Raw genomic sequence first — 25,691 nt, 5'->3', positions numbered from 1 at the left:
TAGTTGGGAATGTGTATCGGAAAGTAAGAACTGTTTTTAAAATGAGAGTTGTGTTGTCATGTCTAAAAAACCCTCCCTTATCAGCATCACGTATCCAGTCAGTGTTTAAGTTTCTCAAATGGTCTTAAAGTTGTATTTTTTCCTTAAGCTTGTTCATCTGAATCAGTGCTCAACAGAGTCTGCGCATCACAACCGGTTGATGTCTCTAGGTTCCCTCTCAGGCTTCCCTTGCCTCGCTCATGTTTTGTTTTTAACCTGGCAGTTTGTGTATGGACTTAATTTCTTAAGGAAAGAGGGAGACTCTCTCGGGTTGGGACTGAAGGCTTCTCTTCTTCTCACAGTGAGCCTCCCGGGTCTGGGGTGTCCCCAGGGGTGGCAGGCGCGGAAGGGAAGGGCAGAACGCTCCGCCGCCTTCAGAGGGAGAAGGGCTGGAGGCTCTCAGCTACTTAGAGGCTCGTTTCTCCTGATGGGAGAGCCCGCGACCTAGCCAGCGACTTAGAGAAGTGAGCAGACTGCTGTCAGCAGAGCCCGTGGTGACCGTACCCTTCCCTGGGAATGCGAGGAGAGCTCCGAGGCTTTGGGACACCGCATTTACCTGTCCCTAAGAGCCTCATCCCTTGGTGGTTCTGGATCCTCAACTCTAAAGGATCCCAATCACTTTCTTTTTACATCATTGACAGCCTTTCTTCATGAATCAGTAATGTTGCGGAAACCGCAAAAACCATAGCAGTGGAAGGAGACAAACAGCACTCGGAGATATGGAAAAGCAAGGTTTATTCAGCAGCGGTGCGGCTCAGAGGCGTCACCCCCAGAGTCTGAGCACCAGGCCGTTGTTCTCAGTAACTTTTATGCACTACAAGGTCTTGATTTTCCCATGTAGGCATCCCGGGCCTCCCCCATCCCCAAGCAGACAGTGTTCCTCCCTGAGAATCTGAGCGAGCAAGGTTGCAGAAGCAGAGCTGATAAGCAATGCTGGGTACACAATTAGCAGGGCTGCTGGCTTGGACAGAGGGACACAGTTGTTACATTATTACAAGAAGGGTGGTATAGTGACCAGCATAGCTGGAAATGCTTGCAGCTGCCTTCTTAGCCAAGGGGGGTTGTTCTTTAGTTAAAACTCTATTTCAGTAACACTTCCTGGACTCTTTTACAGAAAGAAAACCTAGAATGTGTTGGGAGATGGGCACGGGCGAAAATCCTCAGGATTATGGGCTCCCCACTCTTCCCAGTGACCTTGTTGGTGACGACCCCAGAGACTGACCTAGATGCTGGCGATGCGATGAAAGCTCTTGATGCTTTCTCTCCCCTTTTGGAAATGGGTCAGCGGCTCTGCCTCTCAGCAGCCACAGCAGGCAGTCTGTTCCCTTGCAGGTTACAGGAGGGGGGCTGCGGGGACTGACTTCTTGGCGAGGCTGGCAGGGCCCTCCTAAAGCCTGGTCCTTGGAGATCAGGTTGGCCGTGTGCCTCGTTGGGAAGCTGTAGTTCCCATTAGCCGAAGTGCTTAGAATCTTCTAAAGAGGTCAAGGTTACAGCAGCTAGAAACACAGACTCTGGCCCTGACATGCTTTTTTCCCCAGGGTCAGCCGAGTGACAAGTCTCTATTCTGCTGTTGTCAGCGGAGAATCACAGCCGTTTGCACGCAGTTTCTCCCGCTTGCTCTTTGCCGAAGTGCTTTCTGAACCCACTTCTGGTTTTGTCCCTTATGAACGTGTATAAACTGAAATTACTCGGCCCTTGATGTCATTTTTAGTTTGAGATAGTCATGAAGCCTTAGTTCTGGGCTTCCCATCCTTGCTTTGGCAGAACGTGGGCCGGAGTCATTGCCCAGGTTGTATGTGAAGTACTGTAATACTTGTTGCCGAATTAGTGGATCATTTCTATGCCAGGGCCGGGAAGGCCACTGACTGGAGTATCCTGTGTGTTCTGCATTTTGACTCTTAATCTTCCCTACTGGCTGTCAGTCAGTAGGGCTCCCTCCCCTTCCCGCCGCAGCGTCAAAGCTGACCAGGCAGGGCCTGCGGTCCCGGGACGTGAGAACGTTGGCGGTGGTGCGCACACCCACGCCTCCCTTGTCTTTCTCACCGTCCCTGGTGGATGACAGTTGTAAAAATTACACAGTTACATTGTCTCATCACATCAAGAAATCAGACTCTTTTGTTTGCCCATGTTCCCTTGTGGTCTTTGCACACACTGTGTAAGTAAGAATTTTATTGTCATTAGAAGAGCGTGTGTCTCTCTTTCTTCTGTATTTCAGGTTGAAGTGTACAAATCACATGTGTATGGGTCAGTGACTTTTCACAAAATTAAAAATGAAATTTACAGCCGTATACTCGACACCCAGCGCAAGAAACAGAACACTAGTAAGACCTGGGAATTCACTTCCAGCTACAAGCGATCCCTTCCCGCTCCCACCGTGACTCAGGAACCGCCCTACCTTCTCACATAGGTTCCTGTTAGTCACAGCCTGTCGCTTGTTTGCTCACTCCTAGGGTACACATTAAGTGCCTTCAGAATTGCTCACTCATAGCACTTTGAAACACACATCTAACCAGAGTTCAGTGTATGCTTACACCAAGCCTCTTTGATTGTCTTTATTAGATAATTCTCAAATTCATCTATTTCTGTCTCCATCCTACTATAACTTAGGCTGCTATGCTTGCTTGCCTGCCTTTTTTTTCCTTCTCTTTTTAGGGTTGCACCCGTGGCATATGGAGGTTCCCAGCTAGGGGTCAAATCGGAGCTGTAGCCATCAGCCTGCACCACAGCCACAGCAATTTGGGATCGGAGCTCTGTCTGCGACCTGCACCACAGCTCATGACGACGCCAGATGTTTAACCCACTGATCAAGGCCAGGGATCAAACCCACAACCTCATGGTTCCTAGTGGGATTTGTTTCTGCTGCACCACAATGAGAACTCCTGTTGTATAGCAATACATATTTAAATGCTATACTTTTGCCTCTCTTTTTTTTTTTTCAAGCAAAGGCAGTTTTATTTTTTTTTTATAATTTTTTTTATTTTCCCACTGTACAGCAAGGGGGTCAGGTTATCCTTACATGTATATATTACAATTACAGTTTTTCCCCCACCCTTTGTTCTGTTGCAACATGAGTATCTAGACAAAGTTCTCAATGCTATTCAGCAGGATCTCCTTGTAATTGCCTCTCTTTTTAAGAATAAATTGAAGATGTTACCTGTTGTCTCCCTCCTAAGAAAATGAGAATTTTGACCCTTCCGTCTCCTCCAGATTATCATTATCTCATTTTTAGGTCGTCTTTTCATGTTTAAACTTTTTACTGTTAAATATATCTAAAACATAGGAAACTACATAAAACAGATGTGCCGCTTTGTGATTTATTGTAAGATGAGTGCCCTCAAAAGGCCACATGTCAGGAGGTAGAAACTTCCAGGAGGCCCCTGGGACATCCACGTGCCTCTTCCTGCCTAAAAGAAACCTAATGCTAACTTGATCACCTAAGTTTATATTCCTGAGCTCTCTAGCTTTACCATGTTTTTAAATCTTTTGTCTCTAAAATTTATTGGTTTTAACTTCCTTTTTTTTCCCTGGAATTTGTTTGCTGTAAAAATGATGTCATTGGCCCTGTAGTCTCTCTAATAATACCAGTTTTGCGATTGCATTTCTATACTGTAGTGTTCTCTTTCTGTCCCCTATATTTTCTCTAAATTGGTAATTGGATCGAGATGCTTATTCAGAACCAGGCTCCGTTTGTCCGTCTTTCACCAGGACTTCCGTAATAGATGCTAGGTTCTTCTTCAGAAGGCACACGCTGTGTGGCTGTCCCTGCTGTGATGTTAGCAGCTGCTGATTCTCAGTGCATAGATCTGTCAGTTCATTAGTGTTGCAAAATGAGCTCATTCAAACCAAAGAAATTCCTTATACTAGATACTAATCCTTGTCACAAACATCTTCAAACATGCCTGTGTAACGTGCTTACATTGACCAGTCCTTTTTTTTTTTTTGACCGGCCAGGGATCGAATCGGAACTGTAGCTACGGTTCAGGTGACGTAGCTGACATGTGAGGGAGCTCTGTCTCAGCTGCTGTCACTCTGGATCCTTAACCCACCGCACCGGGCCAGGGATCAAATCCACACCACCACGGAGACAAAGCGTGTTCTTAACCTGCCTGCACCACACTGGGAACTCCCAGTCTTCTCTTTTATGATTAGCGCATGTTGTATCTTGTTTAAGGAACCCTTCAGTCATCAAAATAATTAATCGTAGAGTTTTTCCTTTCACATTAACCTGCATCGTCACAGACAGCATCGGGTCCTTAACCCACGGAGCCAGAATGGGAGCTCTGACATGGAAGTTTTTAATTGGGAGTTCCCATCGTGGCTCAGCGGTTAACGAGCCTGACTAGTACCTTGAGGACGTGGGTTCGATCCCTGGCCTTGCTCAGTGGGTTAAGGATCTGGCGTTGCCGTGAGCTGTGGTGTAGGTCGAACACACGGCTCGGATCTGGTGCTGCTGTGGCTCTGGCGTACGCCGGCGGCTCCAGCTCCAGTAGGTTTTTAGTTGACCTGTAGTTGATTTATTTGCATGTGGATGCAGTTTCTTTTTTCATATGGACACTTAGTTCTGCTCCCACTTATTCGGAAGTCTGACATGCCCAGTCTATTATGAGTGCTCTTTTATGCCTGGTCTGTTTTCTGGTCTCTTTTATGCCTGGTCTGTTTTCTGGTCTCTTTTATGCCTGGTCTGTTTTCTGGACCCTGCTCCCCTTCTTGTTGACCATTTTGTATATCCCAGTGCCAGTACCACACAATCTTGATTATTACAGTTTTATAAAATGTATCCTTTGTTCTTTCCCAAGAATGTTCTAGCTCTTCTTTGTATTTCCATACAAATTTTATTTTATTTTATTTTAATTTCTTGTATTTTTCTGTCTTTTCTAGGGCCTCTCCCATGGCATATGGAGGTTCCCAGGCTAGGGGTCGAATCAGAGCCGTAGCCACCGGCCTACACCACATCCACAGCACCGCGGGATCCGAGCCATGTCTGCGAGCTACACCTCAGCTCACGGCAATGCTGGATCCTTAACCCACTGAGCAAGGGCAGGGACTGAACCCGCAACCTCATGGTTCCTAGTTGGATTTGTTAACCACTGAGCCACGACAGGAACCTCCTCCATATAAATTTTAGAATCAGCTTGTCAGCTTAGGAAACCTGTTGGGATTTTTGTTCTATTGACTCTATAAATCAGTCTAGGAGGAATTAGCATCTTGTTATCAAGTATTTAATCTCTGAATCTTTAAATCTACATGCACTTATTTGTCATTTTTAATGTTTTTGAGTAAAGCTATATTGTTTCTCCATACAGTTCTTACACACTTTTATTAAATTTATTCCCAGTACTTTATGTTTTTGTATGGTCTTTTAAATTTCCTTATCTATAGATTATTTTGAGTTTTTTATATTGATGATTATGGTCTTCAAATGAAAGTGTTACTTCTTTTCTTTTTTTTTTTTGGGCTGCACTTGTGGCATGGGGAAGACCCCAGGCGGGCTCGAATCAGAGCTGCAGCTGCCGACCTGTACCACAGCCACAGCAGTGCAGGATCAAGGACCTGCGTCCTCCTGGATGCAGGTCGGGTTTGCTGCCATTGAGCCACAACAGGATCGCCTTACTTCTTCATTTCTAATACTTAGAATTTTTGGAGTTCCCGTTGTGGTTTAACGGGTTAGGAACCCAACTGGTCTCCACGAGGATATGGGTTTGATCCCTGGCCTCACTCAGTGGGTTAATACGGATCCAGTGTTGTCTCAAGCTGTGGCCCCTAAGTCACAGATGTGGCTTGGACCCAGCGTTGCTGTGGCTGTGGGGTAGACTACAGCTGCAGCTCTGACTTGACCCCTCGCCTGGAAACTTCCATATGTTGCAGGTACAGCCCTAAAATGGAAAAAAACCTTAGGATTTTTTTTTTTCTTGCCTTACTGAAAAGGCTCAGACCTACAGCCAGCGCTGTTGAATGAAGTGGTAAAGATAAATAGTCTTCTCTTGCTCCTAATTTCAAAGGCAAAGTTTTCAACATTTTACCTTCACGCATGGTTTTGCCCTCAGCTTTTAGTAGATACGCTTTATCGTATTAAGAGAGTTCTCTTGTGTTCCTAGTTTGCTAAGAGTGTTCATCGTGATTAGGGATTGGATTGGTGATCAGATGCTGTTTTATACTGTTAAGATTACCATATAATTTTTCTGTTTCAGTTTATAGTTGTGGTAGAGGGTAGTAATTGGCCTCTGTTACACTAATCTTCCTAAAATAAATCCAGTGTGAGCATTATTTATTATCCTTTTTATTTAATGCTTAATTCAGTTTGATAGTATTTTAAGAATTTTGTACCCATGTTTATGAGTAAAAGTAACTTATGATTTTTTGTTCTTTCACATTTTGCAATAAAGATTATGCCAGCCTCATAGTGTGAGCTGAGGAGTAGTTCCCTTTTTTGTACTCTGAAAAACCTTTTACATAACATCAAGGGAATTATTTATCCCTTGACTGAAATAATTGACTGGCAAAGTCATCTGGATTTCCTAGGGAATGTTGGTACCAGTTTAATATCTTTCATGGTGACGGGGACTGTTCAGGTTGTCTTGGTAAGTTACTTTTTTCTAGAAATTTGTCCATTTCATCTAAATTGTCATATATATTTTGTATGAAATGATTTATTCAGACGCCTGAAGCATATTTAATTCAGTCTTGGTTTTTTTTTTTTGTTCCCAGCATTGGTTGCTTATGCCTAATTGCTCTCATTTTTAAATACTGATCAGTCTCACCAGTTTTTTTTTTTTTTTTTTTTTTTTTATTTTCCCACTGTACAGCAAGGGGGTCAGGTTATCCTTACATGTATACATTACAATTACATTTTTTCCCCCACCCTTTCTTCTGTTGCGACATGAGTATCTAGACATAGTTCTCAATGCTATTCAGCAGGATCTCCTTGTAAATCTATTCTAAGTTGTGTCTGATAAGCCCAAGCTCCCGATCCCTCCCACTCCCTCCCCCTCCCATCAGGCAGCCACAAATCTCTTCTCCATGTCCATGATTTTCTTTTCTGAGGAGATGTTCATTTGTGCTGGATATTAGATTCCAGTTATAAGTGATATCATATGGTATTTGTCTTTGTCTTTCTGGCTCATTTCACTCAGTATGAGATTCTCTAGTTCCATCCATGTTGCTGCAAATGGCATGATGTCATCCTTTTTTATGGCTGAGTAGTATTCCATTGTGTATATATACCACCTCTTCCGAATCCAATCATCTGTCGATGGACATTTGGGTTGTTTCCACGTCCTGGCTATTGTGAGTAGTGCTGCAATGAACATGCGGGTGCATGTGTCTCTTTTAAGTAGAGTTTTGTCTGGATAGATGCCCAAGAGTGGGATTGCGGGGTCATATGGAAGTTCTATGTATAGATTTCTAAGGTACCTCCAAACTGTTCTCCATAGTGGCTGTACCATTTTACATTCCCACCACCAGTGCAGGAGGGTTCCCTTTTCTCCACAGCCCCTCCAGCACTTGTTATTTGTGGATTTATTAATGATGGCCATTCTGACTGGTGTGAGGTGATATCTCATGGTAGTTTTGATTTGCATTTCTCTTATAATCAGCGATGTTGAGCATTTTTTCATGTGTTTGTTGGCCATCTGTATATCTTCTTTGGAGAAATGTCTATTCAGGTCTTTTGCCCATTTTTCCATTGATTGATTGGTTTTTTTGCTGTTGGGTTGTATAAGTTGCTTATATATTCTAGAGATTAAGCCCTTGTCAGTTGCATCATTTGAAACTGTTTTCTCCCATTCTGTAAGTTGTCTTTTTGTTTTCTTTTTGGTTTCCTTTGCTGTGCAAAAGCTTTTCAGTTTGATGAGGTCCCATGGGTTTCTTTTTGCTCTAATTTCTGTTGCTTTGGGAGACTGACCTGAGAAAATATTCATGATGTTGATGTCAGAGAGTGTTTTGCCTATGTTTTCTTCTAGGAGTTTGATGGTGTCCTGTCGTATATTTAAGTCTTTCAGCCATTTTGAGTTTATTTTTGTGCATGGTGTGAGGGTGTGTTCTAGTTTCATTGCGTTGCATGCAGCTGTCCAGGTTTCCCAGCAATGCTTGCTGAATAGACTTTCTTTTTCCCATTTTATGTTCTTGCCTCCCTTGTCAAAGATTAATTGACCATAGGTGTCAGGGTTTATTTCCGGATTCTCTATTCTGTTCCATTGGTCTCTCTGTCTGTTTTGGTACCAATACCACACTGTTTTGATGACTGTGGCTTTGTAGTATTTCTTGAAGTCTGGGAGAGTTATGCCTCCTGCTTGGTTTTTGTTTCTCAGGATTGCTTTGGCGATTCTGGGTCTTTTGTTGTTCCATATAAATGTTTGGATTGTTTGTTCTAGTTCTGTGAAAACTGTCATGGGTAATTTGATAGGGATTGCATTGAATCTGTAGATTGCTTTGGGTAGTATGACCATTTTTACAATATTGATTTTCCCAATCCAGGAACATGGAATATCTTTCCATTTCTTTACATCTTCTTTGATTTCTTTGATTAAAGTATTATAGTTCTCGGCATATAGGTCCTTTACCTCCTTGGTCAGGTGTATTCCGAGGTATTTAATTTTGTGAGGTGCAATTTTAAAAGGTATCGTATTTTTGTATTCCTTTTCTGATATTTCATTGCTGGTATACAGAAATGCAACTGACTTCTGAAAGTTAATCTTATATCCTGCCACTTTGCTGAATTTATTAATCAGTTCAAGGAGTTTTGGGGTTGAGTCCTTAGGGTTTTCTATGTATAGTATCATGTCATCTGCATACAGTGACAGTTTTATCTCTTCTCTTCCTATATGGATGCCTTTTATTTCTTTTGTTTGTCTAATTGCTGTGGCCAGGACTTCCAAAACTATGTTGAAGAGCAGTGGTGAGAGTGGGCATCCCTGTCTTGTTCCAGATTTGAGTGAGAAGGCTTTCAGTTTTTCCCCATTGAGGATTATATTTGCTGTGGGTTTCTCATAAATGGCTTTGATTATATTCAGGAATGTTCCCTCTATACCCACTTTGGCGAGGGTCTTGATCATGAATGGATGTTGGACTTTGTCAAATGCTTTTTCTGTGTCTATTGAGATGATCATATGATTTTTGACTTTTTTTTGTTAATGTGGTGTATGATGCTGATCGATTTGCGTATGTTGAACCATCCTTGTGAACCTGGGATGAACCCAACCTGGTCATGGTGTATAATTTTTTTGGTATGTTGTTGGATTCGGTTGGCTAAGATTTTGTTGAGAATTTTTGCATCTATATTCATCAATGATATTGGCCGATAGTTTTCTTTTTTGGTGGTATCTCTGTGTGGTTTTGGAATGAGGGTGATGTTGGCATCATAGAATGTCTTTGGGAGTATTCCTTCTTCAACCTTTTGAAAGAGTTTAAGGAGGATGGGCACCAATTCCTCTTTATATGTTTGATAAAATTCACCTGTGAAGCCATCTGGTCCTGGACTTTTATTTGTAGGGAGTGATTTTATGACCTCTTCAATTTCATTTCTAGTGATCGGTCTGTTCAGTTGGTCTGTTTCTACTTGATTCAGTTTTGGCAGGCTGTAATATTCTAGAAAATTGTCCATTTCTTCCAGATTGTCAAACTTGTTGCCATACAGTTGTTCATAGTATTCTTTTATGGTTTTTTGTATTTCTGCTGTATCCGTTGTGATTTCTCCTTTTTCATTTATAATTTTGGTTATTTGGGTTCTTTCTCTCCTCTTTTTAGTGAGTCTGGCCAGGGGTTTGTCAATTTTGTTTACCTTTTCAAAGAACCAGCTCTTGGTTTTATTAATTTTCTCTATTGTTTTTTGAGTATTTTATTGATTTCTTCTTTGATCTTTATAATTTCCTTCCTTCTGCTGACTTTAGGACTTTTTTGTTCTTCTTTTTCTAATTCATTTAGGTGGAGGGTTAAGTTGTCAATTTGAATCTTTCTTCTTTTTTGAGAAAGGCCTGTATTGCTATAAATTTCCCTCTGAGCACTGCTTTTGCAGCATCCCATAGATTTTGAGAGGTTGTGTCTTCATTATCATTTGTTTCAAGGTAGTTTTTAATTTCCTTCTTGATTTCCTCATTGACCCATTGGTTTTTTAGTAGCATGTTGTTTAGTCTCCATGGAGTAGGTTTTTTCTCTTTGCTTTTCCCATGGTTGGTTTCTAATTTCATGGCATTGTGGTCAGAGAAGATACTTGAGATAATTTCTACGCTCCTAAATTTATTGAGATTCGCTTTGTGTCCCAATATGTGGTCGATTCTTGAGAATGTTCCATGAGCATTTGAGAAGAATGTGTATTCTGCTTTTTTTGGATGTAGTGTCCTGAAGATATCAATTAAGTCTAACTTTTTTATTGTTTCCTTTAGGATCTCTGTTGCTTTATTGGTTTTCTGTCTAGAGGATCTGTCCATTGATGTGAGGGGGGTATTAAGGTCTCCTACTATGATTGTATTCTCATCAATATCTCCCTTTATGTCTGTTAAGATTTGTTGTATGTATCTGGGTGCTCCTGTATTTGGGGCATGTATGTTGATGATAGTAACATCCTCTCCTTGGATGGATCCCTTAATCATTAAGTAGTGTCCTTCTTTGTCTTTCTTTATGTCTTTTGTTTTAAAGTCTATTTTGTCTGATATGAGCGTTGCGACTCCTGCTTTTCTGTCATGTCTATTGGTGTGAAATATTTTTCCCCACCCTTTCACTTTCAATCTATATGTATCTTTTGTCTTAAGGTGAGTTTCTTGTAGGCAGCATATTGAAGGTTTTTGCCTTTTTATCCACTCAGCCACTCTGTGTCTTTTGATCGGTGCATTCAGTCCATTGACATTTAAGGTGATAATTGATAGATGATTATTTATTGCCATTTGAATCTCGGGTTCCAGTTGATTCTATGGTTCTCCAGTCTTCCTTTTTTTTTTTTTTTTTTTTTTTTTTGTTGGATGGTCTCCTGTTGTTATCTGCTTGAGTGTATTTTTTTTTTTCATTTTTTGCAAATGCAATATTTGGTTTTGGCTTGTGGTTGCCCTGACCAGAGGTTTTTTTGAATTTACTAGTCTTAGAACACACACACACACACACACACACCACACACACAAAGAACTCTTGGCTTTGTTAATCTCTGCTTTTATCTGTATTTTCTATTTAAAAAGTTTTCTTTTTTACTGTTCTAATTCTCATTTGTTGAAATGGGTAGTTAACTCATTAGTTTTCTGACTTTTTTTTTCATATATGTGTTTGTAAGTTTCTGTTTAAATTACTGCTTTAGGTGCAGCAGTTTTGGTGTGAAGCGCAGTAGCTTATTAGGCCTGCCAATACTGTACCACAGACTGGGTGGCTTAGACAACACAGGTTTATTTCTCACGGACGTGGAGGTTAGGAGTCCTGGCCTCAGGGGTCTGCCTGTTGGGCTTCTTCGAGGTGCTTTTCCTCGGGTTGTTTGTGCCGTCTTCTCGCTGTGTCCTCGCGGCATCTCCTTCCATATGCAGGCATTGCTGGGGTCTCCTTGTGTGTCCAGATTTTTCTTCTCATAAGGATGCCAGTCAGATTGGACAGGGCCCATCCTAAGAGCCCCCTTTTAGTCTAATCACCTCTTTAAAGACCCTGTCTCCCACTCTGGTCATATTCTGAAGCACAGGGGGAGAGGAGGGGTGGTTAGGGCTTCAGCGGAACACAGTTCAGTCTATAACAGGAAGCGCTTTTATTATTCAGTCCAATAAATTTTGATTTTTCTTGTGATTTCTCTTCATGGGTTATTCAGAAAGTGCTTTATTTCCAAATATATGGAATGTATTAACTTCCTATAGCTGCTGTAACAACTTGCCACCAGTTGGTGACTTAAAGCAGTACCATTTAATTAGAGGCCCCAGTCCTAACATGGAGGTTTTGACAGCTGTGTTTCCTTCGGAGGCTCTAGGGGAGAATTTATTTCCTTGCCTTTGCCAGCTTTCCAGGGCTGCCTGCATGCCTTGGTTTGGGACCCTTCTCCGTCTTCACAGTTGGCGACGTGGCATCTTCCTATCTCTTTGTCCCTCTCTCCTCTGCTCTGTCATCACGTCTCTTCTCTGGTGCCCTCCTACCTCCCTCCCTCTTATGAAAATCCCTGTAATTACATGGGACCAACTGGGTAATCCAGAATAACCCTCTCAGCCATCGCAGGATCTTCCACTTGATCACACTCGCAGTGTCCTTGTTGGGTGTAAGGTGGCATTAGGTGTGGGTGTCTTGAGGGAACCATTCTTCTACCTACTGCAGTAAGTTCTCAGGATTTTCTAAATGTCTTATTAATTTCTAGCCAATTGCATTTTGGTCAGTGCTCTTTTGATTGGAAGCTTCAGAAATTTGTAAATTCTTCCTTTATGACTCTGAATATTGTTAAATATTATAAATGTTCTGTGTGCACTTGAAACGCATATATGTGTGTTTCTGTTGCATGAAGTGTCCCTATATCTCTCCATTGGTCCCTGTTTGTTAATTGCGTCACTTAAATTTTCTATATCTTTACTTTTTGTTTGCTTGTTCTATGTGACTGAGAGAAATGGCTGAAACATCCCACTTTGTAGATTTGGCATTCTAATTCTGTCAGTTTTTGCATTATATTTTTTCTTTTCTTTTCTTTTCTTTTCTTTTATTTTATTTTATTTTTTTGGTCTTTTTGCTATTTCTTTGGGCCACTCCCACGGCATATGGAGGTTCCCAGGCTAGGGGTCCAATCGGAGCTGTAGCTGCCAGCCTACACCAGAGCCACAGCAACGCGGGATCCGAGCCTCGTCTGCAACCTACACCACAGCTCACGGCAACGCTGGATCGTTAACCCACTGAGCAAGGGCAGGGACCGAACCTGCAACCTCATGGTTCCTAGTCGGATTCGTTAACCACTGCGCCACGATGGGAACTCCTCTTTTAGTTTTTTATATCAACATATTTCAGACTTAAATGTTGCTGGACTAGTACAAAAGTTTCCTGCACATACTTCACCGTGTTCCTGAGGTGTTAACGTTTTACACATTATCCTCTGTGTGTGCGTGTGTATCTGTCATGTTTCCTGAAGCATGCAGACCAGTTGCCTCTTTATCCCTTGGTGTGCATTTCCTAGTAGCAGGCCCATGAGCACATATCAGAATTAGGAAATTACCAGTAATGTAGTACTGGTATTTAATCTGACCTTTAATATTTTTGCCAATTGTCACAACGTCATCCTTTACAGGAAAAAAAATGCTGTCATGCGTTGCCCTCAGTTCTCCTTTATTCGTCTTTAATTGAGATGAATTTCTGCTATGGCCACCTGCAGAAGCAGCTGGACCCCTCCTCAGAATTTGGTTTGGGACAATGATGATGTCCCCCACACACCATAGGGGATATAAAAAGATTTATTAACTTATGTGATTGAGGTCTCGGGGAAGAGCTTGAAATGGCTTGAAAGGACAGGAAGGAGGACTGGCCTGGATTTTTACTGGGTTTAAGGTAGGGCCGGGCTGAGAGTTCCTGCCCAAGGACTTTGCACAGTTTGAACCTCCTCTGAGGGAACTGGCACGCAGGCGAAGGGGAGGGGGGGCTTAACAGCTGGCAAGCGTTAAACCAGACATGGAGTCAGACTCCTCATTGTAGTTCCTTGGTCTTTATCTTTAATGACTTTGACATTTTTAAAGCGTATAGACCCGTTCGTTTGTAGAATGTTCTTCCGTTTGGATTTGTCTAATGGATCCTCAGATGACCTCTTTTGGTGCTTTATGTATATTAATATATTAAAATATTAAATTGTTATTAGGTGCCTACAAATTTACAGTTCGGAGATATTCTTGATAAACTGAGGCTTTTGTCACAGTGTCACAGTGTGTCCTTTTTTGCCATAATGCTTTTTGTTGTTTGGAAGAGTATTTTGTCTAATATTGAAGTACTTTCCAGAGTTCCCGTCGGGGCACAGTGGTTAACAAATCTGACTAGGAACCATGAGGTTGCGGGTTCGATCCCTGCCCTTGCTCAGTGGGTTAACGATCCAGCGTTGCCGTGAGCTGTGGTGTAAGTCACAGATGCGGCTCGGATCCCGCATTGCTGTGGCTCTGGCGTAGCCCGGTAGCTACAGCTCCGATTGGACCTCTAGCCTGGGAACCTCCATATGCCGAGGGAAGCGGCCCTAGAAAAGGCAAAAGACAAAAAATAAAAAATAAAAAAAGTACCTTCCTTCCTTATCTTTCTTTTAGTTAGAATTTGCTTGGTGTGACTTTTCATCCAGGCTCCAAGCTCATTCTAAATATTTCTCTTAAAATGACAGCATATATGTGGATACCTTTTTTTTTTTTTTTTTTTTAATCCACTTGACAACATTAGTCATGGGTGGAACATAGAGTCTGCATTTAACCTGACTACGTGGTTACGGTTGCATTGGAGACTGAACTAAGAAAACATAGTTCGGAGAATGTTTCGCCTACGTTCTCATCTAGGAGTTTTATGATACCGTGTCTTATGTTTAAGTCTTTAAGCCACATTGAGTTTATTTTTGTGTTTGGTGTGAGGGTGTGTTCTCACTTCAGTGACTTGCGTGCAGCTGTCCAACTTTCCCAGCACCACTTGCTGAAGAGACTGTCTTTTTCCTATCATATATTTTTGCCTCCTTTGTCGAAGATCAGTTGGCCGTAGGTGTCTGGGTTTATTTCTAGGCTCTCTGTTCTGTTCCTTTGATCCGTATGTTTGTTTTTGTGCCAGTGCACATCTCAGCTCTTCTTTGCTTCAAGGTGATTTTTAAAATATTATACCAGCACTTTTAGATATTTTTCCAAGAGAGACTTGACCCCAGTACTGGAAATGGAAATTTTCATTTCTTTTCATTTTGTGTGTGTGTGTGTGTTTGTGTGTTTTGTCCTTTTAGAGCCGCACCTGAGGCATATGGAGGTTCCCAGGCTAGGGGTCTAATTGGAGTTGTTGCTACTGGCCTGCGCCAGAGCCACAGCAACGCGGGATCCGAGCCGCGTCTGCGAGCTACACCGCAGCTCACGGCAATGCCGGATCCTTAACCCACTGAGCGAGGCCAGGAATCAAACCAGCAACCTCATGGTTCCGCTGAGCCACGATGGGAACTCCTCTTTTCATATTTTTGTGATGATTTTCACCACACTGAAAAACTAAAATTTTACATACATCAGTCTTTCACTTTATAGCCACTTGTTTTTGTGTTATTCTTGGGCAAGTTTTCACTTATTCACAATTATATTGTAGTTCTCTTTTTAGCATTTAGCTGTTTAATATGTTTGGAATTTTTTTTTTTTTTTTTGTGACGAGCATAAAGTTAGGATCTAACTTATTTTCCCTTTAAAATGGAGAGTCAGTTGTTCCAACACTGTTGATTAGAACTGAAGTCAGCAAACTATGGCCGGCCCATTTGTGTTAATACAAGTTTTATTGGAACATAGCCATGCCCATTTGATTACCTATTGCCTATGACCTCTATAATATCATACCAGCAGTGTCATATTTACTGCCTGGTCATTAAGAAAATGTTCACCAGCCCCAGTATTAGGCCAATCGGAGTTTTCGCCTTAGCGTATACTAAGACTTGAAATTGATCTGAGTTTTTACTCTAGTATATGCTTAGTGTTTTATATGTTTCTAGAATCTCTTTTTTAAAATTATTTATTATTAAGAACTTCATATGGCCTTTTGTTATCACTTTTATACTTATCGTAGCTTTATAGTAATGTATGTGTTTAGGTTTATTGAGGTATAATTTTTTTAAACCAAAGCCAATTCATTTTGTGAAGAATCTTAGGAACCCTATCCTTATTTATTTTTTTTATTTTTATTTTTATTTTATATTGGAGTATAGTTGATTTACAATGTTGGGTTATTTGCAAGTATACAGCAAAGTGATTCAGTTATACATATATCCATTCTTTTTCAGATTCTTTTCCTTTGTGGTTAGTACAGAATATTTAGTAGAGTTCCCTGTGCTGTTGAGGTGTAATTTGCATGTAGTAAGATACACTTCTTTCAGATGGTCGTGCAAATGTAATCGTGCATTGAGTAGTCGTCGCAGTCTGGATTCCTTCACCTCGCATTATGTGTTTGAGATTTATCTGTGTTGTCTGCATGCGTAGTCATTCCTATTTATTGCTGAGTAGTATTTCCCTGTGCCCATTCACTGGTTGATGGACATTTGGGTTGAATCCAGGTTTTGGCAATTAGGGTAAAGCCAATAGAAATATTTACATACCAGATATTGTCTAGACATTCATTTTGCTTGGGCAGATGCCTAGTTACGGGATTGTTTGGTTATATGTTACAATATATGCGTGTTTAACTGTGTAAGAAGCCGCCAGACTTCGTCCACTTTTCTTTCTAAAGCAGCCGGACCATGCTTCTGTCTCCACCATCAGCTGGGGAGCGTTGCAGGTGCAGTGCACTGCCCCACCAGCACTTAGTGTCATCACTTGTGTTTTTCCATTTTAGTAATTCTAACGGGTTGGGCCTTATAGTTTTAATTCCTAGTTAAATTCTTAATGCATGTTCTTCAGGATTTAATGATGTTGAGCCTCCTTCTCTCTGCTTACTTACCATCTGTGTATCTTCTCTGGTGAAGTATCCAAATGTCTTTTGCCTGTTTTAGACGTAACTGGGTTTGTTTTCCTATGGTTGCTTGACTCGTGAGACTTTTTAGTATGTTCTGGACACAAGTCTTTTATCAAAAATATGTTTCACAGGCATTTTCTCCCAGTGTGTGACTCATCTTTATTTTTTATTTTTTATTTTTTTTGTTTTTTTGCTTTTTAGGATTGCATCCTTGGCACATGAAAGTTCTTGGGCTAAGAGTTGCATTGGAGCTTCAGCTGCCGGCCTACGCCACAAGCCACGGCAGCACAGGATCTGAGCCATGTTTGCGACCTAGGCAACACCAGATCCTTACCCCACCTGGACTGAACCCACGTCTTCACGGATACTAGTTGGGTTCATAACCTGCTGAGCCACAGCGGAAAGTCCCATAACTTTTTCTTAATAGTGACTTCCAAAAAACAAAAGTTCTAAATTATGGAGTTCTTGTTGTGGCGCAGTGGAAATGAATCCAGCTAGGAACCATGAGGTTTCGGGTTCAATCCCTGGCCTCACTCACTGGGTTAAGGGTCTGGCATTGCTGTGAGCTGTAGCGTAGGCTGGCAGCTTTAGCTCTGATTGGACCTCTAGCCTGAGAACCTCCATATGCTGCAAGTGCCCCTAGAAAGCAAAAAAGAAGTTCTAAATTTTGATAAAGTTCTTTATCAAGTTTTTTTTATGTTTTGTATTATTTTCTATTGCTATGTAAGAATTGCCACAGACTTAGTGACTGAAAATACTGTAAATGTGTTATCTCACACTTGCCCCGGGATCTGGAATCCAGGTTAGCCATATCCTCCACTCAGGTTCACACCAGACCAAAATCAAGGTTCAGGCTGGGTTGCATTGTTTGCTGGAGCACAGTGTCCGCTTCCGTGCTCATGTTTGGTTGAATCCAGTTCCTTATAATTGTAGGAAATAGGTTCCTCTTTTCTGGCTGGTCATCAGCCCCTGGTCTCAGCTCCTAGAGGCTTCCCCCCATTTCCTGCCACACGGCCTTCCCCACAGCACGGCTGTTGGCGTCTTCAAGAACACCCAAGAGAGCATCTGCTGCAGTTTCAAATCCCTCTGACTTTTCTTTTCTCTAAGCTCTAAACCCTTGTTTAAAAGGACTTACCAGGAGTTCCCGTTGTGGCTCAGCTGTAGCGAACCCAACTAGTATCCATGAGAACGTGGGTTCGATCCCTGGCCTCGCTCAGTGGGTTCAGGATTCAGTGTTGCTGGGAGCTGTGGTGTAGATTGCAGACACAGCTGGGATCTGGCATTGCTGTGGCTGTGGTGTAGGCTGGCAGCTGTAGCTTCAATTAGACCCCTAGCCTGGGAACCTCCATATGCCATAGGTGTGGCCCTAAAAAGACAAAAAAAAAAAAGGACTTACCAGAAGAAGGCAAGCCCATTCCTGCTCAAGAGAAGGGTCATGCAGGGTGTGCTCTTTAGGGAGGGAGACTCCTAGTTTCTAGAACTCCAGGGAGATCCTAGGAGGCCACTTTAGGATTCTTCCTATCACATGGTTTATACTTTTTGTTTCTGAGAGATTTTTGGCCCTTCCAAAGTTAGGAAGGTTTTCCTGATTTCTTTTAGCTTAACAGTTTCATATTTTCTTTCTTTCTTTCTTTCTTTCTTTTTTTTTTTTTTTTTTTTTTTTTTTTTGCTTTTTAGGGCCACACCCATGGCATATGAAAGTTTCCAGGCTAGGGGTCGAATCCGAGCTGCAGCTGCTGGTCTACGCCATAGCCACAGCAACTCAGGATCCAAGCCTCGTCTGTGACCTACACCACAGCTCATGGTAACGCCAGATCCTTAACCCACTGAGCAAGGACAGGGATCCAGCTGCAGCCTCATGGTTCCTAGTCAGATTCATTTCCACTGCGCCACGACAGGAACTCCCAGATTTTCTATTTAGACCTGAGGTCCATTGAATGTATGCATATATTTAAGTATTGTATTAAGATAGTATTCTTCTGTAATGTGTACAGTTGCATGAGTGGTTGTTTGTTTTGTTTTGTTTGTTTGTTTGTTTTTGGTATATCACAAAGCAGTACAACCACTGTGTTAAATTTAGAACATTCTCGTTAGGCAAAGAAGAAATCCTGAATCCATTAGCAGACACCACTCTCCATGCCTTTCCCCCCTGTCTTGGCAACTACTGATCTACTTTTGGTCTCTCGATTTGCTGGTCCTGGATGTTTCGTATCAGTTTAATCATACAATATGTACACTTTTGTGCCTGGCTTTTTCACGAATCACAAGGTTTGCAAGGTTTACCACGTTGTACCATGTATTGGCACTTTGTGTCTTTTTATGGCTAATACTCCATTGTATAGACATACCACGTTTTGTTTTTCCATTCTGTCGGTTGATGGACATTGGGCTGTTTTTGCATTTTGGCTATTATGAATAATACTGCTCTGAATATTTTCTTTCTTTCTTTCTTTTTTTCTTCATTGAACTGTTTGAGATAAAGTACCAACATCATGACCCTTTGCCCCTAAATTGTTCAGCATGCCTCTCCCGAGCATAAGGACAGTCTTTTCCATAACCATAGTGTAATTAATTAACACATTTAGGAAATAGAGCATTGATATAATATTGCTATCTGATAAATACTCTATATTCAGATTTTCACTGATTTAATTAGTGATATTTTGTTTGTTTTTTCTTTGCTTTTTAGTACCACACCCACAGCATATAGAAGTTCCCAGACTAGGGGTTGAATCGGAGCTACAGCTGCCAGCCTCCTCCACAGCCACAGCAAAGCAGGATCCGAGCTGCATAAGCGACCCACACCGCAGCTCGGGGCAGCACCAGATCCTTAACTCACTACTCAAGGCCAGGGATCAAACCCGACACCTCATGGCTATTAGTCAGATTTGTTTCCACTGAGCCACTACAGGAACTCCCTAATTAGTGATTTTAAAATCTCGAACAATTATAGATTTTTTTTAATTGAGGTGAAATTCTTATAACATAAAATTAACCATTTAAAGTGGGTAATTCAGTGGCATTCATAAATTGAGTAGCAAGTGTTTCCTTCTCTCCTGTTTTCTAAAAGAGATTGGCATTAATTTTTCTTTAAATGGTAAAATTGTCTAATCAAACCTTTTGAGTAGATTTTCCTGTTCAGCAGGCTTTTAATTATGAATTTAGTATTTTAAATGATTTCAGGAGTGCAGCGGAAATGAATGCTACTAGGAACCATGAGGTTGCAGGTTTGATCCCTGGCCTCACTCAGTGGGTTCAGGATCCAGCATTTCCATGAGCTGTCATGTAGGTCGCAGACGAGGTTCGGATCTGGTGTTGCTGTGGTTCTGGGGTAGGCCAGCAGCTACAGCTCTGATTTGGCCCCTAGCCTGGGAACCTCCATATGCCTCAGGTGCGGCCCTAAAAAAGGACAAAAGACAAAAAAAAAAAAAAAAAAAAAAAAAAAAAAAGATTTCAGTATTACTCAAGTTATCTATTTTATCTTGGTTGTGTTTTGGTAGTTTGTGGTTCTTGAGGGATTGGTGCTTTTTAGTCCTGTATGTATATGTTATTCAGTTTATGAGTACTAAGTTGTTTGCAGTATCTCCTTGTTATCCTTTTAATTACTGCAGGACCTAATGTGATATTTTGTTTCATTCCTGATATTAATGAGGCATGTCTTCTCTCTCTTCATTTTTGTCAGTCTTTCTAGAGGTTCATCTGTTTTATTGATTTTTTTTTTGGCCACACTCTCAGTCTGTAGAAGTTCCCAGACCAGGGATGAAACCTGAGCCCTGCTGGGAAAACACCAGATCCTTAACCCACTGTGCCACAAGGAGAACTCCTGATTTATTTTTTAAGCCAGTTTTTTTTAAACTTAAAAAAAAAATTATTATAATTGATTTACAATGTCCTATCAACTTCTTCTGTTCAGTAAAGTGACCCAGTTATACATATATATACATTTTTTTCACATTATCCTCCATCACAAGTGATTAGATATAGTTTCCTGTGCTATGAGGCAAGATCTCATTACTTATCCACACCAAAGGCAGTAGTTTGCATCTGCTAGCCCCAAACTCCCAGTTCATCCCACTCCCTCCCCCTCCTTCTTGGCAACCACAGGTCTGTTCTCCATGTCCGTGAGTTCATTTCTTTTCTGTAGATAGGTTCCTTTGTGCCATGTATTAGATTCCAGATATAAGTGATACATACAGTGTTTATCTCTCTCCTTCTGACCTCATTTAGTATGAGAGTCTCTAATCCATCCATGTTGCCACAAATGGCATTATTTTGTTCTTTTTTATGGCTGAGTAGTATTCCATTTTGTATATGTACCAAATCTTAATCCATCCATCTGTTGTTGGACTTTTAAGTTGTTTCCATGTGTGGGCTATGGTGAATAGTGCTGCAATGAACATGGGGGTGCATGTATCTTTTTTAATGCAGGTTTTGCCTGTATATATGCCCAGGAGTGGGATTTCTGTGTCATATGGTAGTTTTCTGGGTCACATTTAGTTTTCTGACGTACCTCCATACTGTTTTCCATAGTGGTTGTACCAATTTACATTCCCACCAATAGTGCAAGAGGGTTCCCTTTTCTCCACACCCTCTCCAGCATTTGTTACTTGTGAACTTGTTAATGATGGCCATTCTGACTGATGTGATGGTACCACATTATAGTTCTCATTTGCATTTCTCTGATAAGTAGTGATGTTGAGCATTTTTTCATGTGCCTGTTGGCCATCCATATGTATTTGTCTGTTCAGGTCTTCTGCGCATTTTTCAATTGGGTTGTATGTTTTTTTGCTGTTAAGTTGTATGAGTTGTTTGTGTATTTTGGAAATTAAATCCTTGTCAGTTGCTTGATTGCAACTCTTTCTCCCATTCCATAGGTTGTCTTCTTTAGGGCTGCACCCATGGCATATGGAGGTTCCCAGGCTAGGGGTTGAATTGGACCTGAAGCCTGCAGCCTACGCCACAGCCACAGCAACGCAGTATCTGAGCCACATCACCGACCTACACCACAGCCCATGGCAACACCAGATCCTCAGCCTGCTGAGCAAGGCCACGGATCGAACCCACATCCTCATGGATGCTAGTCTGGTTTGTTAACCTCCGAGCCACAACAGGAACTCCCATAAGATGTCTTTTCGTTTTTCTTATGGTTTCCTTTGCTGTGCAAAAGCTTTTAAGATTGAATAGGTCCCATCGTTTTTATTTCTATTACTTTGGGAGACTGACCTATGAAAACATTTGTAAGGTTGATGTCAGAGAATGTTTTGCCTATGTTCTCCTTCCAGGAGTTTGATGGTGTCTTGTCTTTTGTTCAAGTCTTTAAGCCGTTTTGAGTTTATTTTTGTGCATGGTGTCAGGGTGTGTTCTAGTTTCATTGATTTGCGTGCCGCTGTCCAGTTTTCCTAGCACCACTTGCTGAAGAGACTGTCTTTTCCCATGTTACATTTTTGCCTCCTTTGTCGAAGATTAATTGACCGTAGGTGCTTGGGTTTATTTTGGGCTCTCTATTCTGTTCTGTTGATCTCTCTGTCTGTTTTGGTACCAGTACCACACTGTCTTGATGACTGTGGCTTTGTAATATTGCCTGAAGTCGATGAGAGAGTTAGGCCTCCTGCTCAGTTTTTGTTCCTCAGGATTGCTTTGGGAATTCTGGGGCTTTTGTGATTCCCTATAAATTTTTGGATTGTTTGTTCTAGTTCTTTGAAAACTCATGGGTAATTTGATAGAAGATTGCAGTGAATCTGTAGATTGCTTTGAGTAGTATGGCCATTTTAACGAAATAAATTTTTCCAACCCAGGAGCATGGAATATCTTTCCATTTCTTTGAATCATCTCTAATTTCCTTGATTAATGTTTTATAGTTCTCAACATAATAAGTCTTTCACCTCCTTGGTCAGATTTATTCCAGGTATTTAATTTTGGGGAGTGCGATTTTTAAAGGTATTGTATTTTTATATTCCTTTTCTAATATTTCATTGTTAGTATGCAGAAATGCAGCCGATTTCTGCATGTTTATCTTGTATCCTCTGCTTTGCTGAAGTCATTGATCAGTTCAAGTAGTTTTTGTGTGGAGTCCTTAGAGTTTTTTATATATAAGTATCATGTCATTTGAATACAGTGACAGTTTTATTTCTTCTCTTCGTATTTGGATGCCTTTTATTTCTTTTGTTTGTCTGATTGCTGTGGCTAGGACTTCCAGTACTATGTTGAATGGAAGTGATGAGAGTGGGCATCCTTGTCCTGTTGCAGATTTTAGTGGGGAAGCTTTCAGCTTTTCTCTTTTGCGTACTACACTGGCTGTGGGTTTGTGATAAATGGCTTTTATTATGTTAAATTATGTTCTCCTTATACCCACTTTGGTAAGAGTTTTTATCATGAATCGATGTTGGATTTTGTCAAATGCTTGTTCTGCATCTGTTGAGATGATCATGTGGTTTTTGACTTCTGTTAATGCGGTGTATGATGTTGACTGATTTGCGTATGTTGAACTGTCCTTGTGAACCTGGGATGAATCCCACTTGGTCGTGGTGTATGATCTTTTTTACATGTTGTTGGATTTGGTTGGCTAAAATTTTGTTGAGGATTTTTGTATCTATATTCATCAAAGATGTTGGCCTATGATTTTCTTTTTGGTGGTATCTTTGGTTTGGGTATTAGGGTGATGGTGGGTTCATAAAATGTCTTTGGGAGTGTTCCTGCTTCAACCTTTTGGAAAAGTGTAAGAAGGATGGGTATAAATTCTTTGTATGTTTGGTAGAATTCTCCTGTGAAGCCATCTGCTCCTGGTCTTCTGTTTGTAAGGAGTGTTTTTATTACGTATTCAGTTTCATTTCTAGTGATTAGTCTGTTCAATTGATCTGTTTCTTTTTGATTCAGTTTTGGTGGGCTGTATGACTCTAGAAAATTGTCCATTTCTTTTGGGTTGGTAAATTTGTTGGCATATTATTGTTCATAGTGTTCTCTTAGGGTTTTTTTTTTTTTTTTTTTTAATTTCTGCAGTATCCATTGAGATTTCTCCTTTTTCATTTCTTATTTGGTTTGTTTGAGTTCTTTTTCTCTTCTGCTTTGTGAGTCTGGCCAGAGGTTTGTCAATTTGTTTAGCCTTTCAAAGAACCAGCTCTTGGTTTTAGTGATTTTTTTTTTTCTATTGTTTTTTTGTATCTCTGTTTTATTGATTCCTTCTCTGACCCCTATGGTGCCAACTTTAGGGTTTTTTTGTTCTTCTTTTTCTAATTTTTTTAGGTGGTAGATTAAGTTGTTGATCTGAGATTTTTCTTCTTAGGAAGGCCTGTATCTCTGTGAACTTCCCTCTGAGAACTGCTTTTGCACAGTTCTTTGGTAGTGTTTTCATTATCCTGTGTCTTGAGGTACTTTTTAATTTCCCTTTTGGTTTCCTCATTGACCCATTGGTTTTTTTAGTAGCATGTTGTTCAGTCTCCATGTAGTCAGTTTTTTCTCATTTCTTTTCCTGTGGTTGATTTCTAGTTTCATGCCACTGTGGTCAGAGAAGATACTAGAAATAATTTCTATACTCTTAAAGTTAGCGAGGTTAGTTTTGTGCCCCAGGATGTGGTCCATCCTTGAGAATGTTCCATGTGCACTTGAAAAGAATGTATATTCTGATTTTTTTTGGATGTAATGTCCTGAAAATGTCAAATAAGTTTTAACTTTTCTATTGTGTCATTTAGGGTCTCTGTTGCCTTATTGATTTTCTAACTAGACAGTCTGTCCATTGATGTGAGTGGGGTGTTATAAAGTCTCCTACTATGATTGTATTCCCATCAGTTTCTCCTTTTAGTCTGTATTTGCTGAATGTATTTGGGTGCTTCTATATTGGGGCATATATATTGATGATTGTAATATCCTCTTCTTGAATGGATCTTTTTATCATTAAATAGTGTCCTGCTTTTTCTTTATGGCCTTCGTTTTAAAGTCTTTTTGGCTTGCTATGAATATTGCAACTCCTGCTTTCCTGTCTTTTCCATTCGCATGAAATATGTTTTTTCATCCCTTCACTTTCAGTTTTTATATGTCCTTTGCCCTAAGGTGAGTCTCTTGTAGGCAGCGTGTTATAGGTTCTTGTTTTTTTATCCAGTCTGCCACTCTGTGTCTTTTTATTGGAGCGTGCAGTCCATTGACATTTAAGGTAATTATTGATGAATATATATTTATTGGCATTTTAAATCCTGTTTTCCAGTTGGTTCTATGTTTCTCCTTTGTTCTTTTCTTTTTTTGGTTGAATGATTTCCTTTTACGTTATGCTTGTGTCCTCTTCTTTTTAGTTTTCATGAATGTATTGTTTGGATTTGTGGTTGCCCTGTTTTTCAAATATGTTAATCCCTTCTTATATCTGCATCCCTCAGCCTGATAGTCATATATAGGCTCAAACCCATTCTAAAAAAGCCTAGACTTTCTTCCTTTTCTTCTCAACACTTCAGGATTTTGATGGTCTTTTTTAGCATCTTCATCTTTATCCTTTCGCTGTTCTCTGTGTTTCTTGTTGCTTTTTACAATAGTTTTTTTTTTTTTTTCCTTTTAGATCTGGGTACTGGCTTATTGAAGTGATTACTTTCCAATTGTGATTTCCTCCATCCTATTTCTTCTACTTTTTTATTTAGAGGAGCCCTTTCAGTATTTCTTTTAGAATGGGTTTAGTACTGCTGTACTCTTTTAGTTCTTGTTTATTCGAGAAATTATTTATTTCTCCTTCTATTTTAAATATTCTTGCTGGGTAGAGTATTCTAGGCAGCACATTTTTCCCTTGCAGAACTTTGACTATATCTTGACACTCTCTTCTGGCCTATACTGTTTCTGTGGAGAAAGCAGCTGATAGCCTTATGGGGGTTCCCTTATAATTCTTTGTTTTTCTCTTGCTGCCTTTAGAATCCTGTCTTATCTTTTCCTTTTGCCATTTTTATTGTAATATGTCTTGGTGTGGGCCTGTTTGGGGCCCTGTGTGCTTCCTGTATCTTGATAGCGGTTTCCTTTACATTTGGAAAGTTTTCAGCTGTAATTTCTTCAAATATATTTTCAGTCCCCCTTTCTTTTTCTTCTCCTTTTGGAATCCCTATTATGTCTAGATTGGC

General features: G+C 40.6%; 1 protein-coding gene across 3 annotated transcripts in view; it reads left to right on the top strand.

The window, feature by feature from the left end:
* The window catches only part of DIAPH1 (diaphanous related formin 1), a 112,420-nt gene that overhangs the window by 63,685 nt on the left and 23,044 nt on the right, over positions 1-25,691 (top strand).

The sequence above is a fragment of the Sus scrofa genome, chromosome 2, assembly GCF_000003025.6.
Source record: "Sus scrofa isolate TJ Tabasco breed Duroc chromosome 2, Sscrofa11.1, whole genome shotgun sequence".
NCBI classification, from domain to species: Eukaryota; Metazoa; Chordata; class Mammalia; order Artiodactyla; family Suidae; genus Sus; species Sus scrofa.
The sequence above is the reverse complement of the archived record's forward strand: the minus strand, read 5'-3'. Positions and strand labels throughout refer to the sequence as shown.